Here is an 18,634-nt window from a genome sequence, read left to right as displayed (position 1 = left end):
GTGGGTTCTTTTGGAAGGAAATTGCTTGGAGGTTTGGTTGGTTGGTTTTTACCCCCCCCCTCCTATTTACCATTCTTGATATCCACTGTGAGGTTTGAGCTGGATTCCTTTAGGAAAACACTTTTGTGGATTGCCATTCTTATCCCTTCCTGTGTTGCCTCTTGAGACTTGCCGTGTTTGTTGGCGGGGACGCGAGTGACCGTGGTATGTTGTGTGGTGGTTGTTTACCTGCAGAGGGCTGGGGAAAAGCAGCAGACTTCAACTGAGCTACACTCCCAAACAGCAGCTGGGTATTACTACCCATATGGGTTTGATTGGAAACTACCAAGGATCTGAAAACCAAATTTAATTGTAGAGATTTGAAAGAAACAATGAATTGTGTTCAGTCTAGAGCAGAACTGGGCTCGTGTCCTGGTCCCGTGCTTCATCAGCCGGACTTTACTTTCTCGTAAAATTCCTTTCTAGCTTCTCCTGCTTGTTCCTGAGCTACTTCCAGAATAAACAAATGACAGCTCCTTGGTTGCAGGGGCTTAGTTTGCTTTAGGGACATTTTCCAAGCCCTGTGTTTCTTTTTTCACAGTGTTGTCAGCTTGTCTGTTCCCACCTGCTACACTGTCCACCATGCTGCTGGGAGGACTGTAAGAATAGTATTGACATTTTAGCTAGCTTTCAAAATTACTTTTGGCTGAGTAACATTTTCACAGCGTTATTGTCATCCAGAAACCTTAAATTGATAATATTCCTGCATTGAAAGGAATGTAAGGGAAAAAATGCTGGAATTATTCTAGTGGGAAGTTGGTACAAATAAGAGCAAAACCTCTCCACAAATAACGTGATTACATGGATATTAGTGTTAGAATATTATATTGCTTCTAAGCCACGCATACCCAAAGATATCCAAAACTTTAAATAACGCTGAAAGGTACTCTGAGCAAATCAATGACTACAGTTGGCTGCCTCAGGTAATGCACATGTAACACACCGTTATTGTGGTGGTGTGAAATCTTTTGGCATCCAAACTATGAATTTCTTAACTTCTGTGGCCAGCGAGCAGAAAGAAAAACAGGACTTTAGCACTAGAGTGCGTTACTGTTTGGATGTAGCTTAACACCAAATAGTCAAAATAGCTTCCTGGGTCTGAGCAGTCAATCAGGGCAATATATAAGACATCATCCCAGCAGCCACCCATTTGACAGTCAGGCGCTGGATATTTGCAGCCCCAGGGAGGATGAGATTGTAAGTATTTACAGGTTTCAAGGCAGGAAAAAGCAGCGATGGTCACTCACTCAGCGCTTCCTATACACACAGCCCGTTGAATCTCACCCAGCCATCTGTGTGCCAAGCCTGTAACTTGTTTGTTATAGATGGTGGGTGTTACACATATATCCAGTCCTTCTCTAAAGCCTGAGAACACTGGCAAATTCACCGCATCCCTGGGCAAGTTGTTCGCTCAGGCAATTTTCCCATGAAAAAAAAATTGTCCGACTTTGGTTAGGATTTGTTTAGCTTCATCTAAAGTGCCTTCCCCACCCCCCCACCCCATTAGCAGGATATCTATAAAAAAATCTCTTTCTTCCATAGGTACCTTCTAGATCATCATATGCTAATAATTGTCTATATCCTCTTCCTGCAGTAGATGACTATAAAGCTGTCAACAGTCACTTGGGTTTATAGCAATAGCAATTATACTAGATTTTTTGGATTAAATTTAGAATGTTACATGAGTAGTAGAGAAGAAATTACCCTTAGTCAGAATTATACTGGCTATATATTTCATTCATATTTGGGATGATGAAGCATTTATAACAGAACTGCATCCGCTCTAGGGATGTGGAAGAATTGCTCTTAGTATGGCAGAATAGATTCGCTGTCCTACTAAAGCTTGCTCACATCGATGCAGAGTAGCTGTTCAAGAGAACGTCTTTAAAGCAATTAAAAATGTGCTGAGTCTGAGATAATACGGTGAAGAAGCCTTTCGCGCATATGGACAGAACGCCGGGGGAGATCTAGAAGTTTGCTGAAGGCGCAGTGTCTGGCCGCAGTCTGTGCTCTATAAATAGTCCTGATTCCACCAAAGGCCTGGGCAAGCGGACACCTTTACCCGTACCTTTGCCTCAATTTACTGCTATTAGTAGCTCTCCGAACAGAGCGATGTAAAGTTCCCGATTTTACGCTGATTTCTAATTCCCACACTATTAAGAAATAGGAAAGGGTATTTCTTTATATGAAGCCTTTAAAAGAACATGCCAGTTTTGGACAGTAATGAGAATCTGCTTTCTTAATAGTAGTTTTGCAGCCTGGTCTGCTGCTGTTGGCCCGAGAAGTATTCTAAATGCAAAATGAGAAATTGCAAAATCTAGTTTGTGTTGATCAGTGTTAAATCAGATTCAATGCAAACAAAGCATGCGATCAGAAATAACACGCGCTTAGATTTAAGCGGGTTTCAAAGAACCTTAAACACATGCTTGCCTTAAACAATATACCTAAAAGCTGTTTCTAAAAGGGACGTTTTCCTGAGTAGGCTAGGATACAGAATTGAAAAATCTCTTTGAAGCTGAGTTTTTTAATAATGGAGAACAAATAACACCCAATAAAAGAAACGAATGTAGTGATATTTCCAGGAACCCTCCTATAATGTGTATCTGTTCTACAGAGTGAATATACAAAGGAAATGTATAGCTGTGGCATGACACAATAATGCAGTCATCTATCGCTTAGGCTGGAGCAGAAGAAAGTGGACTAGCAAGATATAAGGAAATAGGAGGATTAGGTGTTAAAAGCAGGATGGTGCTTTCTTTTTTTTTTTCTTTGAAGCTGTTCTGTAATGGTCACTGTGTATTACCCATTTGCCTGAATAACCCGAAGTAAGTGGTAAAATTCCTATCACTGGATTTACTTAAAATTAGGCTGGACAAAAAGTTTTCAGTTCAATCTCCTGAGCAATATTTTTATGATAGGACATGGCAAGTAAAGCTGAATACCTGTCTAAAGTCTGTCGAGATGATTGAAGCGGGAGAGGAAATTTCCATGTGGTGGTTGATAGAAAAATCTCTTTGGGACGTGTTCTCAGCAAAAGCATATCTGGAGAGGTTTATGTTCAGCTGCACGGGAGACAGGGTGACAAGGATCCTTGTTCTTAGTGCCTAGTCATGTCACAAGTAAAACCTGGTATTACGTTTTCATTCAGTGAAATAGTCTGTGTTTGTATATTTTGCTGACTTATGTTATACGCAGTGGCTTGTGTTGTCCTAGCATGAAACAGAATCGCGTAAATAGCACTGAAAAAAAAGCTGTGTTTATACAGCAAACACTAAACCCCACTGACTTTCTCAAACTTCCCGATGCAAATTTCATGTAGCTCTGTGTGCAGAAGTGCTACGGTAGCGTAATAGAGAACAATTGCCTCCCCAAAGAAAGAGCTGAACCTCATCAGCTGAACAGGTGGTTAACTCGTGCTTGGTTGAGTTCGACAGCAGTTGCGTTACATTCCCTCAAATGACAATTAAATAAAATCTATGCTTTGAGTCAAACTCTCCACTGGTGCAAGCTGGTATAGCCACATCCCAAGTCCGCTGAAACTGCCTTGGCTCAAGTCAAGGATCTGGCTCTCCATCAGCAGATGGAGACTCGGAAACACATCCGCTTCTACCACCCATCTGTCTTTGACGATCCAGCTTAACATTGGAGGAAAAAAAACCAAAAGTGGATAGATAGGACGCAAAAACCAACACGGCTTTATTAACAGCTAGCAGTTTCTTTGTATCATTTCAATTATGCTCCCCCGTAATGAGTTCAATATACTTTTGTAATGTTACTATAAAGCTGCCTATGGGATGACAAGAATATATGGTACGATGTTACAGTCCTTTCATAACATTCCGGAGTAATTAGGACATAAAATTGAACTGAAACTTTAAAACACACTTCAACTCTGTCCTATATATATTACTCTTCAGCCGGCAAGGACAGTAATTTAATATTGACTTCTGGCTGCAAGATTACCATATAATCTAAATGCTAATAACAATTAAAGCACAGTGTGGTGATTAAAGTGTCTATTGGAATATTGAAAATACAGGTAATAAATGGTGTACGGATGGGAAGGAGAGCTGGAATTTAAGAACCTGTTCTGAAGGTCTGTGCTGAGAAAAATAGGCTGAGCTGAAGAAAAGTTTTCTGCGCAGCCTGTGTACTTCTTTCATGCCGACCCCTCAAAAACACACTTTTGTTTGATATATTTTTATTCCAGGCTCTCTCATATGGAAAGCAGACCTTTGGAACCCAGCTCTGTACTTTTTTTTTTTTTTTTTTTTTTTTTTTTTCTTTTCTCCTCCCTTCTCCCTTTTCTATAAGCAATAGTTTGTCTCGGGAGATGTTAAAGTAGTGGCTTCCCTCACAAATTGAGGGGAATATTTTCTTTTGAAAGTTAGTTCTTATTAATGAAATCCGCACTTCAGAGTTGTCTAGGAGGCAGAAGAACTATGAAAGGCAACTGAAACAAGAAAGAAGTGCAACGCTTAAACCCTTTAAAAATACACAGCCATATGTGTAAATGCATGAGATGTATTAAGCAAGATGTATGCTGTGATAAATGTGCAGCACAAAAGGTCTCTTGGCTCAGCTGTTAGTTCTTCCAAAACTCTGTTTGTGTTTAGCTTTGCTGGTGGCTTAAAGCAGTAGTATACTTGTTCCCCTGACTAACATGCTAAATTTCATGGATTTTTAGTGGGTTTATTCACAGCAGTATAATGGATCTGCAATATAAGTGTTGGAGCGATCGGGATGTAGATTCTGGGTTGGTACCTGCCTTGTTGGCTGCCTGGGAGGGGACTTTGGAGGGCCCCTGGTGACATGGCTGATGCCACGGATCCAGGATCTGACCTGAGGTCTTCAGTTAATCCAATCGTCTCTGCCTATGTAACAACATAGCAGGGGAAAACTGCCTGTGCGGCTTCTGGTGTCATACCGCCATGTCCACAAGAGCACCAAAGCTTCAGAAACCCTTTGAAGATGTTCATTGACGTGTTTGCGCAAAAGGCAGGTTCAAAAGCCTCTGCAAATTTCTTTGTGTTTGCAGTCAACAGCTTCATTCCAGCTTCTGAATTCATTCTCTTATGAGAACTGAACTTTTTTTTTAAGTAATTAAAAAAAAGCTTTGCAAGATCATTGATTTTTATTTTTTTTTTCTCGGTTTCTAAATTTCTCCATCTGCTTCCACAGATGCAGAGTGACCTAGCAGTGCACGAAACAGTTGTCATAAGCCATGCAGCAACTGTCCAAGGATCATTCCCCAGCCAGTGGCTTCTTGTGTTTTTTTCAGCCTGGTTTAATTTTCTAGAGGGGAGATTTAGATGAGATGTTAGGAGGAAATTGTTTGCTGTGAGGGGGGTGAGCCCCTGGCCCAGGTTGCCCAGAGAAGCTGTGGCTGCCCCATCCCTGGAGGGGTTCAAGGGCAGGTTGGCCGGGGCTTGGAGCAACCTGGGCTGGTGGGAGGTGTCCCTGCCCAGGGCAGGGGGTGGCACTGGGTGGACTTTAAGGTCCCTTCTGACCCAAACCATTCTATGATTCTATATTGTAGAACTCACAAGGATGACAGACTTACATCGCTCTTCTCTTTATACTTTTTCCTTTGTATATTTTTGGGTGAGGAAAGGGGCAAATCAAGGCTATACAAAGATATCAGTTACAACTCTTCCATGAAGCTGTTGCAGCAGTTTCCCCCCTGCCGTGCTCCTCTCTCCGGCTGAATTGCACGCTCCGAGCTGCAAACACGCAGGTGGCAGGGTGTGCTGTCCCTTGGCACTATAGATCTTCATGCAATTAGCCCTTGAGTAATGGGCCCTCGACACTTCATCGGTTTTAAAGAACCGGGGACCTGCGTTGCTAGTGGATAAACTAAACTATACTTTTGGTGCAATGTTTTATATTGGAGAAAGCATTTAAAAGAAACATGATGGGGAAGTGTTACGTTCCACAATAAAATATATAACGAATGACTTGACTTTCTGTTCCCCTTAGTGTTCAGAGAAAGGCAGACAGAAGAGAAATAGTTGAAATGGTTTTGGTTTATATTTTTCGCTTCCTTTGCTGTTCAAATGTCTTTGAAATGTCAGGATTTATATAGGTAGACGTGCTGTTTTGTTTTTCTGTTCTTTGTCTCTTGCACTTCTCTTTTTCCAGTCCCATATTTCAGGATTTCTGTAGTGGATCCAGGTCAGCGCAAGAAATCAACCATCAAGCTGCAGCAGGGTAGGTTTAGGCTGGACATTAGGAAAAAATTCTTCCCAGAAAGAGTGGTCAGACACTGGAATAGGCTGCCCAGGGAGGTGGTGGAGTCACCATGCCTGAATGTGTTTAAGACTCATTTAGATGTGGTGTTGAGGGATATGGTGTAAGGGAGAACTTTGTAGAGTGGAGTTGATGGTTGGACTCGATGATCCCAAGGGTCTTTTCCAACCTAAATGATTCTATGATTCTATCGCTGTTTCTAGCAGATTTCCCTACAGACTCCTTTTGCAGGAATGTAGCTAAAAGGCCCTGGCACCGTACAGCAAATAGTGCCTCTTGAGCACAACCTGCTCGATGCTTTAAAGGGAGCCAAGTTGTTCAGTAGCTTGTTGTGAGGAGGCGCTTCCCCGCTCTTCTACTCCTGGTTCCAAAGGCAAACGACAGGTCGTAGATCTTCATAAGTGTATATGGGAGGAGATACTTGAAAATATTTCTCAACTTAGCACTTCAACACTGAGGGTGTTGCTACGATGGGGATTGCAGGGAAGTGAAACAGTTTAAAAAATAAAAAATCCTCACTTACGCTCCTATAAAAGTTTGTTGGTGGTAGAGTCTGAGTGACTACTGTTCATCTCTAACCAAAATGTCTAAGTTTGCCTATTCTCTTTGGCATCTTGGGCAAGTCCGTTGAGTTTGAATGTAGACCTGCTGTTTTGTTGTGTGTCTATGTCAAAAGATAAGTAGGATGGGAATGAGGAGAATTGTGGCCCCCAACTCTTAGAAACGTTCCTTGCTCAGATCTGTATGTGAAGGACACAATATAACCCTGTGATTTGATAAGGAGCCATCTCTGAAGATAGTGTGTTTCCTAACTCCCAGATTGCTCACAGATAGTGTAGGGAGAGGAGAAAAGGAGTCTCGCCATCACCGCACTCCATCTCGCTTTTTTCTTTCTTATTTTTCCTTTTTTTTAACTCTGTTGTGAGGCCATGCAGCAGGCTGCATGCGTGCCAACATCTAGAACAAGAAGCAGAAAGGCATCTCTGCAGGCAAAGAATAACCGAATGAAGTAGCTGGGTCACTTTGTTTCGTCTTGCTGTAGCTGATTGAACAGGGACAAAGATCCCTGCGTTGCTGTGACTTGGGAATCAACGGCATTGAGTTGTCTCTGTGAGAGACTGTGAAAAACAAACACAACACTGGTAACCACTTGAACAAATGCAAATAAAATGGAAAAGACTTTAGTGTCTCTTGGTGTGTTTGTGAGCTGGGATTTACAGTGCACATACATTGTTCTTGATGAAAACGTTTTTGACTGCTGTTTGTCAAAGCCCTTCTGTGCTATAACTGCTTCTCTTCATCATAATGGGTTTTCCTGATAGATATCCCTGCCTGAACCATCTTAACCAAAACGATTCCAAGCTTTATTTCTTTAGAATTTAAGAATGTGTTTTTTATGATAATGCTTTTACTGTGGATGTTGAGCAGTACCCAGAGGGTTGAAGCATTTATTATTGTTAATAATACATGTTTAATAGATCTGCTTTCTTCTGGAGATTGCAAAGAACTTGATTAATTCTGCAAATGGGGATTATTTCACCTGATAATGAAATGTCCTCGTCTCGTGGGCAAGAAGAGAAATAGGATGGGACGCAGCAGTTCAGCAGAAGAAAACCAGAATAGTTTATGCAGCTGTAGCAGAAGAGGAGAATCCGATGGGGGAACGGAGCCCCAGCCTCCTTCCCCTGTGATCTCAAAACCATTGCCTCTTGGTTTAGACTGGTGAGGAAAAGTATAAGCATCCTTCTCTTGCTCAGGGATGAAAGGAAGGAGTTGAGTTGGGAGTGAGGAGCGCTGGTGAGCTCAAGTAAACCCCAGTCTCCTGGAGATCTTGTCCTGGCATAGCTACAGCGGTACCTGCTGCCTGCCCAGAGTCGTGTCACGGGAGCATGGGCATCACGGGAGCTTTGACAACCAGATCCAGGTTGGCTACAAGTAAGAAGTCCCTCTGTGAGATGTTGCACTTTGGTAAATCCTGATCTAACATAGCCAAACCAATTAAATGAATAAGAGATTATAATCTATATCCACAAAGACATTTACATACTTAGCTCTCATTGATATTTTTTTTTTCTTCCTTTGAGCATCTGGGTTGTAATATTTTGTTCAGGTAATTGTTATGGGCACTTCTGTCTTATTACTTAAACTCTCAAGTGGAATTCTGCTAATAGATGGATAAAATGGTAAGGTTTTTGTTCAGGGCATATTCTGCCTCCTAGAGTTCAGAGCCCTAAAAACTCCTGGCAGATATTTGGGAGGGTGTGTAGTTCCAGCGTCTTCATTTGGTATATCTTTGGACAATTCTGAACTGCAGAAAATCACAGATGCTGAGGGGGGCAGCGGAGAACTTGGTGGTGGTAGGGGGTAAAATTTTGTCAAGAAACATGGACGAGAAGCTGCCTAATTAATGCAGGAAAGAGGGGAAGGAAAGCCCAAGAATTTCCCATTGGGGAAGGGAGGGGAGTAATCTCAATACTGTCTGAAGTATTTCTGCCCGCTCTTTCTGCGTGAGCTCTTCCTTCCTTGAATAACTTCCGAGTGAGTGAATCAGGAAGGCTAAAGGTAAAAATTTCAAACATAAAAAACAATTTTCATGTCGCTCAAACGTGGATATCCAAATAGCCTTTGTTATCTTTTGTTTACTTCATTTCAAGCAGGCAACAGACACCAAATTTAAGTGTGGTGCAGGTGGAGATTAAAGTCATGGGGAGATGAGGAAGGGTTATTTGCATGAAATAATGGAATCTGTGCAAGTATGAGGATCTCTAGTTTTTATGTTGTCTATCAAAAATATATTGGGCAGAGCATCTGCTTGGGCCCACAGGAGAGAACAGGTCAATCTGTGCAGAGGATTTGCTGTGAAGGCATTATTAATTTTCAGCTGTGTTTGATTTTTCACTGTGCTGTTTGAAAGGTGTACTGCTGGCCATTCCCCTGCCCTGGGGTAGGACACAGAGTTCATGTTTAGCCTCAGAACACTGATGTTTGATAGGGCGCTGACTTTGTCTTTATGCTTATCTGTGAATACATCTTGTGTAAGATAGCGATAGAGAATTACAACATTTGAGTCTGGCAAGGGGTTTTTGTAAGACAGACTGGAAAACTTAGTTGATTAGTATTTCTGCAAATTACAGACGTTTTAGCAAAAGCAACAGGAGTTACTGGTAGAAAATGGTCCCCAAAAATCCTTTGCCATAATAGCAACAAACTGACCGAACCTGTAATACGCAAGCTTCTAGGTACGCGTTCTTCTAAAACATCCTTAGCAACGATATGGGCTCTGAGCACACGGGTGAGATTGCGATTGTCACAGTCGATGCAGGGTTTAAGACTCTCTCAATTGTCAAAGAATCGGAGCGTTGTCAGGCTCCAATTTTCTAAACCATACATTGCTTGGGTGGCGCTATTCCAATGTACGTGGGAAAAATAGGAAGTGGGCTCCAGGCTCGATAGTGAGGTGGATAATAGTTAAGATCTAAGGTGAAGTGATGGCGACTATGTTTCTTTAGCTTTGTTGGGAGATGCCTGTGATCCCAACAGCCCTGTGCATAATTGCTGTATGGTCCCGAAGAGAAGGGCTGTGGATTGTGCAAATCCGCGCTGACCCTTATCGTTGCTAACGGAAAGACTCTGAACCCTTAATTTTTTGTCTTAAAGACATTTCCAGTCCAGTAGGTTTCGAGCTTTACCGTTGCAGCTTAGTTCTGTTCTCCTTGTGGGGTTTGTATCAGTCTAACCTTTTGCCTGTTGTGAATTCTTCCAGAAAGTGGTTATAAATTTGACTTGGGAAATTTTGCATTGTTCGAAATGTTACAGTAAACCACAGGGACTGATCGCCTATGTCAGTTCTCACCTTATTAGGAGTGTTTATGGCAGAATAAAGGAATTTTAAGGATAAGAAATGCTTGCCTAGTTTGTCAAGTGATATTGCTGTTTATTACTGTATTTTTTTTTCTGCTGCCTATTCCATGAGCTAATTGAAAAATATATTTTTCTTAATTTAAGGTTAACAGTTATGTTAAATTCACCTAGGAACTCATTTGGGCTCACTAAATTTGCACCTGGCAATTGCATCCCTTTAGCTTATTATGCCTATTAATTTCCTTTGCATTATATTTCCTTTCATAGACTGATCTTGACTGGCTTGACATGACTTTCCTTTTTCAAACTGTTTTAGTGTTTTATTTTCTAATTAGCACTTCATTTTTCATCTTGCTTAACCCTGTGGCATGACAATATTCTTAAGAGGTGTAGCAGGATGGATTTTTCAGCTACTTAAGCTCGGTAAAGTCCAAAGTTTAAAGCACCAGCAATTGTACCTGCTCCTCAATTATTAGTTTTAATCGACTTTAAGAGCATCCCTCCACTTTTAGGACTCTGATCTTAGAAACTTCTGCACGTGAGCGGATTTATTGATGCGCAGTCTCCCAGCTGGCCCTGAAATACCGCAGGTGAATGGCAGACCCAAGAAAGGCGGTCCTGACTCCCAGCTGAGTGCACTTTATTACAGGCTCCAACAATTCAATATTCAGAACAAAGCAATATTTTAAAACATTCTGCAAAGCAGTGGAGACTTTGTACTAAAAATAACAAAGGCTTTCCCATTTAGCTGCTCCAGCTGAGGACTATTGTTTGTTCTCTGAGATAATTAGCAGCCATCCTCAGAGCTTTCTGAACGGCTTTGTACACGGAACTGACAGTTTAAAAACACGGAAGAAACACAGCGAGGCTCCTTAGAACATAACACAAAATACCGGATTAATGAGTCATCTCCCAGGCTGATGGAAGAGTAAGAAAAGTCTTGAACAACAAGAAAAGCCACTCGTTCAGTAATATACATCATCAGTCTTTTGAGCTTGTTTACCATCAGACCATGGCTCCCCCCTGTAGGATTTCCTTCTCATTACGACGCAAATCCTGAATCTTTCTGTTTGGAGCCGAACACTTTGAAGTTGAGACCTGTTTTTTGGGGAGCAGGAGAGAAATTTGCCCCTTCATAAGACTAATATGAGAGTTCTAAAACCCATACACATAGCGAAGTGTTAGATACCATGATTAAAACTTAGAAGAAATAGAAGTACAACTCAGAGAATTCGTCTTGTTTATTTTTAGTTCTGAATTCTGTAAGTGCTGTGCTTTATTAAAAATAACAATTCCCATCTGTAACAACTGATAGGCAGTTAATGTGAGTATGATCCGTATACGTGAGGCCAGATCCGCAAATATTTGCACCTCCAGGTGGTCACGGCCGTAAGCTCTGTGACAGCTCAGCTACGTTCACTTGGAGCATCACTCTTCTGGGACTGATCGTTTCCAATTTGTCAATCTGCCAAGTGAATTTCTCTTCTCTTTATTTATGCTTTTTTTTTCCAAATCGTTCAGCAAAGTTGGAATATTGTTTCTTTACTGATTTGTTGCGCTTAGTCCTTGGACGTACCTCTCCAGTTGTTTTTGACCTATCTAATGTAAGGCAGTCAATGATTGATAAGTAAAAGGGAAAATTCCCTTTCTCCGAATGAACAGTTTCCTGGTTCTTAGAAGTTCAGTACCCTCACAGCCACTATTTGGACACTATATATGTCATTGGTTGACGATGTTGGGGTTTACGTTTTGTTTCATCCACAGTTGTTTAAATACTTGCCATGATTTTTCTCTCGGGGATAGCACAGGCTGAGAGCCGCAGGCTGGCCAATATTGATTTGCTGCCGCAGCCTTTTGGTTGTGCTAATTTCTGGGTGACCTGCGGTGTGGTCTAGAGCAGACAGTTGAGAAAAGTAAGTGCTGGAGTGCGCTATCCACATCCTTGCACGTGTGTGGCTCAGAACTATATTTTATGATCCCCGTGTCAGGGAATAGTGGGCGTTTTCTGCCACGTTTCCACAGTGACATCAGTGTTTAAAGATTGGGCTACAGACAAGAATATGGCTTCTTAGATCAAAATTACTATGAACCATGTGAAAGGTTTTGATCATCAAAGGAATGCACAGATGAAGTACCTGTGGCTTTGATTTCTCTCGTACAGCCACTACTTTCTTTTTTTTTTTTTTTAAAAAAAAAAAAAAAAGCTGCCAAAGGCCATCATTTTGAAGATACCTGCATGCACCTCTTCTAGTGTGGAATGTGCACGATAAATCGGATTGTTTCCTGTTACAGATTTTGTCCATCGCATTGCTTGTAAAGGTTTTCTTTATCTACTAGATGTGCTTTTATGACAGTCTTGCAGTATTTAATATGATTTCAGTCTCTGTTATAGGCATCTGCATATGAAATGCAGACGAATGTCTCTGTGGCAGAGGCTAATGTGACCTCAGGATGTGCCATATGATTACAAATGATATGAAATTTGTCTTCTGAATAAACTTTTATGACATATGTAAGGACGACTTAAAAGCAGTGGTGTTACACATGGGGTTATTTAGAACTAGAGAATTCAATTCCTGGAAAACTCCTGTTAGGAAAAGCCAAAATTTCCACAAAATTTACATATGAAATATTACTTTTTCCTTTTTAATTTGTAACAACCAAAATCATTATTTCTAGCACCATCAAGGCAATAGTCTTTCTAATCTCACTTGGACTGTATTTGTATTTAGTATTTTAAAATTGCAAACACCAAAGGCTCATTGGTCTCCACGCAGGCTCACTTGAGACTATGCTGAGATTTTTCACTTTGCTCAAAAAGCGTTTATAGGGTGCAGATATTACAAACAGAGTTAGTTCTTAAAACGATTAGTAACCAAATGGTTAAACTCTATAGAAATAAATGCTGATGGTCCTTAACATGTCTTTGAAATTGTCTTAATTGTTGTCCTTTTGAAGCATGATAGGGAAGAAAATAACCTTGTTACTTACTATTTGCATCCTCCCCTAATGCAGAGTGCAAGATCTGGGGGGATTTTGGGCTATAATGCAGCTGCACCTGGGCCTGCTCTGGGTTCTCTTGTTGTTCTGACTCCTGCACCAGGTTAAAGATTCTCAGTAATAGTTATATTTTTCTGCAAATGAGTTTTCGGTAGTCTCAGAGGAAACAAATCTTTGAACACCTCTGCTTTGTGACAGAACTTTGACGTTCTTTTAAATATAGGAAACATTGGTACGTCTTACGCTTTTAACAAATTAATCTTTAAACTTTGAAATCTTTAAACTTTAAACTGCATTTGTTCAGCATCATTTACACCCAGTACAATTGATGCAACCTTCATACCATTTGCTCAGCTGAATTACTCCTCTGTTATTGAGGCTTGTCCTTTTTGGGCCTGTTCACAATACTAGACATGATCTAAACCAGACCTTCTATCCCAAAGAAAATTCTTGTACTTGAAAGCAAAAACCTCAGTTGATTCAAGCTTTCATGAACTTAGGTATTCCAAAGCACTTTTACTGAGAAATGTGAAAGGATTGTGTTTTGATAATACTGACTGAAAATGGTTGATTTTTATTTTTTTTCCCTGATAGAAACTGTCACAGAAAACGTTACAAAATTGATCAACGCAGAGCTTTTTAATTTGCCCGAAGCACATTTTCAGACATAGATCACTTTCCTTTGCGATGTTATACCATCCTTTAAATAATAGAATAATGCCAAGGAAATAACTCAGCAATCCTGTCCTGAAACCCCAGCTCTAATTGCTAAAGAATGCAGTCTTTGGAAGAAACCGGTGATGAATGTAGAGCTCTATAGTTGCTCCATATTCCTTGTGACATATATGGATGTCACAGTCCTTTCCATTCCCCATTTTTAATTCCTTTCTGTGGTTACTCTTGCAAAAACTGAGATGTGCTGAGACTGAAACGCAACCTCAGCGTGTAAGAGGGCTCTGTAATGCTGTTGATTCACCTCGCTTTTTCCACCAGCAGATGCACTACTGGTAAAAACATCAGCGAGCCCCCAGTGGAGCCCGTCTCCTCTCTAGTGATTTAAGCGGAATTCAGAGAAATGACTGGTTTTGTCAGCAGGCATGCCAGCTGAGCTAAAGCAGCCTCCGATCCAAGCACCCGGAGGTCAACCTTATGAATCTTTTGGGATGTGGCCAGCTGTGGCACTCGCACATAACAGCTATTAGCTCTTACTGACGTATGGGGAGACTTCATTAACGCTGAAATGGCTGTTCCCATGTATACCCTTGCGTAACCTCTGGCTTTACAGTGGAGTTGAAACAGAAGATTTCCCCATGGCAGGGTGATCCCATCCAAGCATTCTGCAAGTCTTGGAGTTGTTTTTAGTTTGGAATAATGAGCAAAACTGGATTTGCTAACACTGCACTGGAGCAGTGGCCCCACTTGTCTAGGTTTTGTCCCTTCTATTGACCAGTGCCAGCCTCTTCCAAGAAGCCTGTGGTTTTATGTGCGCAGCCTACAGGCCGTGGTACAGCTCAAAGAGCAGCGACTGCAGAAACTGAGCAGAGAGGTTCTTGTCTGTGCTCCGTACACAGAGACAAGAAGAAAAAGGTCCTTCGCACAGGGCTCACAAGCTAAGCGTACATAGCTTGGAGTCTTTGGAGTCATTCATAAACTCCAAAATGAATATCCCCTATTGTTTGTTTGTTTATTATGGTAGCGCCTGCTGATTCTGACCAAGATCAGTGAGAGAGATGCTGTAAAAACATACACTGAATGACAGCTCCTGTCGTGCTGCACTTATCTAACTGGAGCTATAAAGCATGGGAGAAAAGCACCTCAGAGAGCTGCTCACGCAGCTGGTCAGCAGCAAAGCCCGAAGGATGATGCTCACTGCGGTGTACCACTTGCCAGCCTAGATTCCTCAATCTTTTTTCCCCGCCCTCCCAGAGCTCCAAAATACAGAAGTGTAGAAATATCAGAGAATTGAGACCCAGGAGGTATTAAACAGCAGTGGCACAACACAATAACAGGCAGAAACAAACAAAGCATCTGCTTGGCAGTATGTGGAAAATACTAAGGCTCCTTACTTTAAACATAGACAAAAAGGCAAAAGAATTCAACTTGATCCTTTGATGTAAAAAGCTTCCTTCTGTTAGGACTTGCCCAATATGTGGACTTGGGAACACTTCTGAGCTCTGTAATCTGGGTATCCTTCATGGTCACACCATGACTTTGGGCTGGGATGAGACCAAAGTCTACCCTCTCTCCTATTCACCTTTGACTCAGTGGGGAATAAACCTGTGTTCGCAGTGGGGATGAAGCCACGGGGTTAAGTCCCTGTAGGTCACCGTGATGCCCATCTGACATGATTTAAATGCTGACCCAGTGATTTCTACCGAACCAATGGAGGAGTCTGCATGGCTTATTATAAACTACATCTGGTGTGCCTAAAAAATGTCAACTCTTATTTAATTTTGGTTTTTCCTTTTTACTATTTCTGTCTCCAAATTTTGGGCATGGAGTACTACAAGTAGATTTACTACCTATAATTTTCTAATATGTTCCTGTGGAGTAATACAATATTCTAATGAATTGCATGCTCTCTGTATGTGCGCAGTGAGATAGTGCTATGCTTTCCACGTTGCTCCCTATCAGTGCCTGCAGTTTAGTGGCTAGTGAGGATCTTCTCAGGCAATATGCAATTCAAATCAGTACAGCTGGTGTCAAACTATATTAAATTTCAGAGTGATTTCACTACACTAAAACTCGTTGCCCTTTGTCTTGTTCCTTAAATAAAACGAATAATCTTTACTTGTGTAAGACCTCTGTGGAGACAGAGAAGTCATGATGTTTGGAATTCTAAAGCAAGATCAAACTAGTTGTTCAAGTACAGAAAAACTACTTTTTTTTTTTTTTTTTTTTTTTCCCTAGAGAGACACGAATGACTGAAGAGGGTAGATTTCATTTAAAAAGGAGGCTAGGGAGAAGACTTCCTCACCAGAGTCTGAATTTCTGGCAAACATGTCATTCCTCTGCTTATTTATCATCTACCCTTCATAAATGTCAAGTGTAATAACAAAAGGTTTTAATAAACCTGTCAGAATTGTTTCATGTCAGATTGAGTGAAAAGGTTATGTATAATAATAAAAACAAGACCTAAAACAATACTAAATTCAGCTTCAGGAGGAGCCCTGGTCTGTCTCTTTCTCCTGAGAACTTAGGGCTTCACTGCTGCATTGGTTAGAAAAATAAATTCTTTTGGTAACATGTACTAAAACCTACATCAGAATCACATACATGCACACAGTACCTAGTGAAAAAAGAAGTACTTTAAGCTAGTCATTTCAGTACTGATGACTCAATCTGGGGAACTGATGACAAGCTCCCTTTCTGAGATATGTCAGATAACGAGAAATATCCTGGCACTTTCATGCTCTCCGAATTTTTTTTTAATTTTTTTTTTTTTTTTGGAAGCCAACAAGGATGAGAATAGTTTTTTGGACCTGGTTCAGGCAAGTCAAGTACTTGCCTTACTGCTTGACTTTAACTGGATACATGCAATTTGTTGCTATTTATTAAAAGCATAGAGTACATCTTATCACGGAGTGAGCTGCTGTCCTCCCACGCTTCCTCCAATGCATTTAATTCTCTCCTTCCTACCCGCCTGCATAATCATTCTATTACAATTGCTTGGGAAAGAAGTAATTGGTTTCAAATGTTCCTGGTTGACCAATTTATATTTGAATACTCAGTTGGGGACCGCATGTTCTCAACGGAGTGCTTGATGTTGCCTATATTACTGATGGTTCCCTGAGTGCTCATCTTAAAGCTTTCCTTCTCACCATGCTACTATTTTTGCTTGACCTTGCATAGGCATATTCATAAGAGGATGTTGTTGTTAAGATGTTCTGAACTGAACGACTGTAATAATGTATACGGACTGCCCAGCTCAGATCAGCCATTAGCTGGTATAATTGCTGCTCTTGTCCATTTTACTGCTATTTAATGATTTGTATTATGTTCGTTCCCAGAAGCGCAAGATGAGTGGGCCCCAACGCACTGCACGCCGAATGTGTGTCTCCGCAAGGTCTGTGGAGGCAAGATACTTCTATTAACTAAACAGACAAAAGAAACAATAGGTCAAAGGGATGAATGCGGTAGCCACGTATCTGAGACTCCACCATTTGGCCGTGGCAGAGCTGGGAATATTCAGCTTATGATTCAGGATGGTGAGATTCTTCCATTGGGAGTAGAATTCCTTTACTCTGCCGAGTGGTCGCAGATCGTGGGATGGCTTAGGAGCATGTGTGAAGTACACGTACATGCGCAGCACGTAGAAATGTGATCTGTAGAGCCTTTCAGATACGGGGAATTTCTAAGCCTCTTTCATCATTGAGAAATAAGTTGCCGCCTGTGCCATCTTGCTGTGCTGTTTTCTCAGATTTCCATTCATATTCTCACGTCCCGCTCCTCAGAAAAAGGAACGTGTGTGTATTTGGGGCAGCTGACCTATTCCACGTGGCAGCGTCCCCCTTGCAGCGGCACATATTAAAGCATACCAAAATGTGAAGTGAAACTCTGAAGTCGCCAACCTGCGGATGGTGACTGCTTTCATGTCAGTAGTTTTGGTTTTCTGTGTGATATACGTGTGTTTGATTCCTGTGCTTATTAGAGAATGATGTAAAGGTGGGGTTTTATTCCACTGAAAAGGGAAGAAATGTTTATTTAAAAAAAAAAAAATCTGCTGATTTTTATTAATAAGTTATTCTCTAATTACTAAATAGTTCCAAACGAGCTGCTTTTTTTTTTTTCCCAGGGCCCTAGTGGAAAAGTTGGAAGCCCAACAGTCCAACTAGCAGAGACTGATGTATTGTTATCTATTCCTTCCTCTCCTTTCTTTACAGCTGCTTAACACGGGCTCTTCATGTTTGATCAGAGTCATGTACAACTCGGGCTATTCTACTTTGCAGTCTAGTGATCAGCAACAGCCTTCTGGGACAACCGAATTCAAACATGTCCTGCATACTAGCAGTGTGTTGATAACTTCCCAATGTCGGGATTCATGAAATATTTAATAAGCCAAATGTTTTAGGTCAGGAATACACCGACAGTAACTAGTTACCGTGCTCTAAATTGGAAGAACGATTATGGTACCAATCAAAGGCAACGAACATCTTCATGTAGGCTGCAAATTGTTTTCTGCCCCAAGTCTCTGCATCTCTATGTTAGATGTCTCTGCATCTAATTTTGGTGTTTTGATTCTTGAGTACAACCCTAGCTGCATAGGGTTGTACATTACTCGAGCTGAAGTTCACAGTTGCTCATTCAGGAACCGTAGCAGGCTTTCCTTCCACTGATGTATCTTGGATTTGCGGTGCAAGCTGTGTGACAGCTTTAATTAGTACAAATGCTCCTCATTTGTGAACTCTGATGATGGAGGTCAGTGTAAAACGTCCCATACAGATCCTCTGTAATCTAACTTTCTCCCTATACCTACAAAATTAAA

Source organism: Larus michahellis, chromosome 20 (assembly GCF_964199755.1).
Source record: "Larus michahellis chromosome 20, bLarMic1.1, whole genome shotgun sequence".
In the NCBI taxonomy this organism is placed as follows: domain Eukaryota; kingdom Metazoa; phylum Chordata; class Aves; order Charadriiformes; family Laridae; genus Larus; species Larus michahellis.
This window is presented reverse-complemented; position numbering follows the sequence as displayed.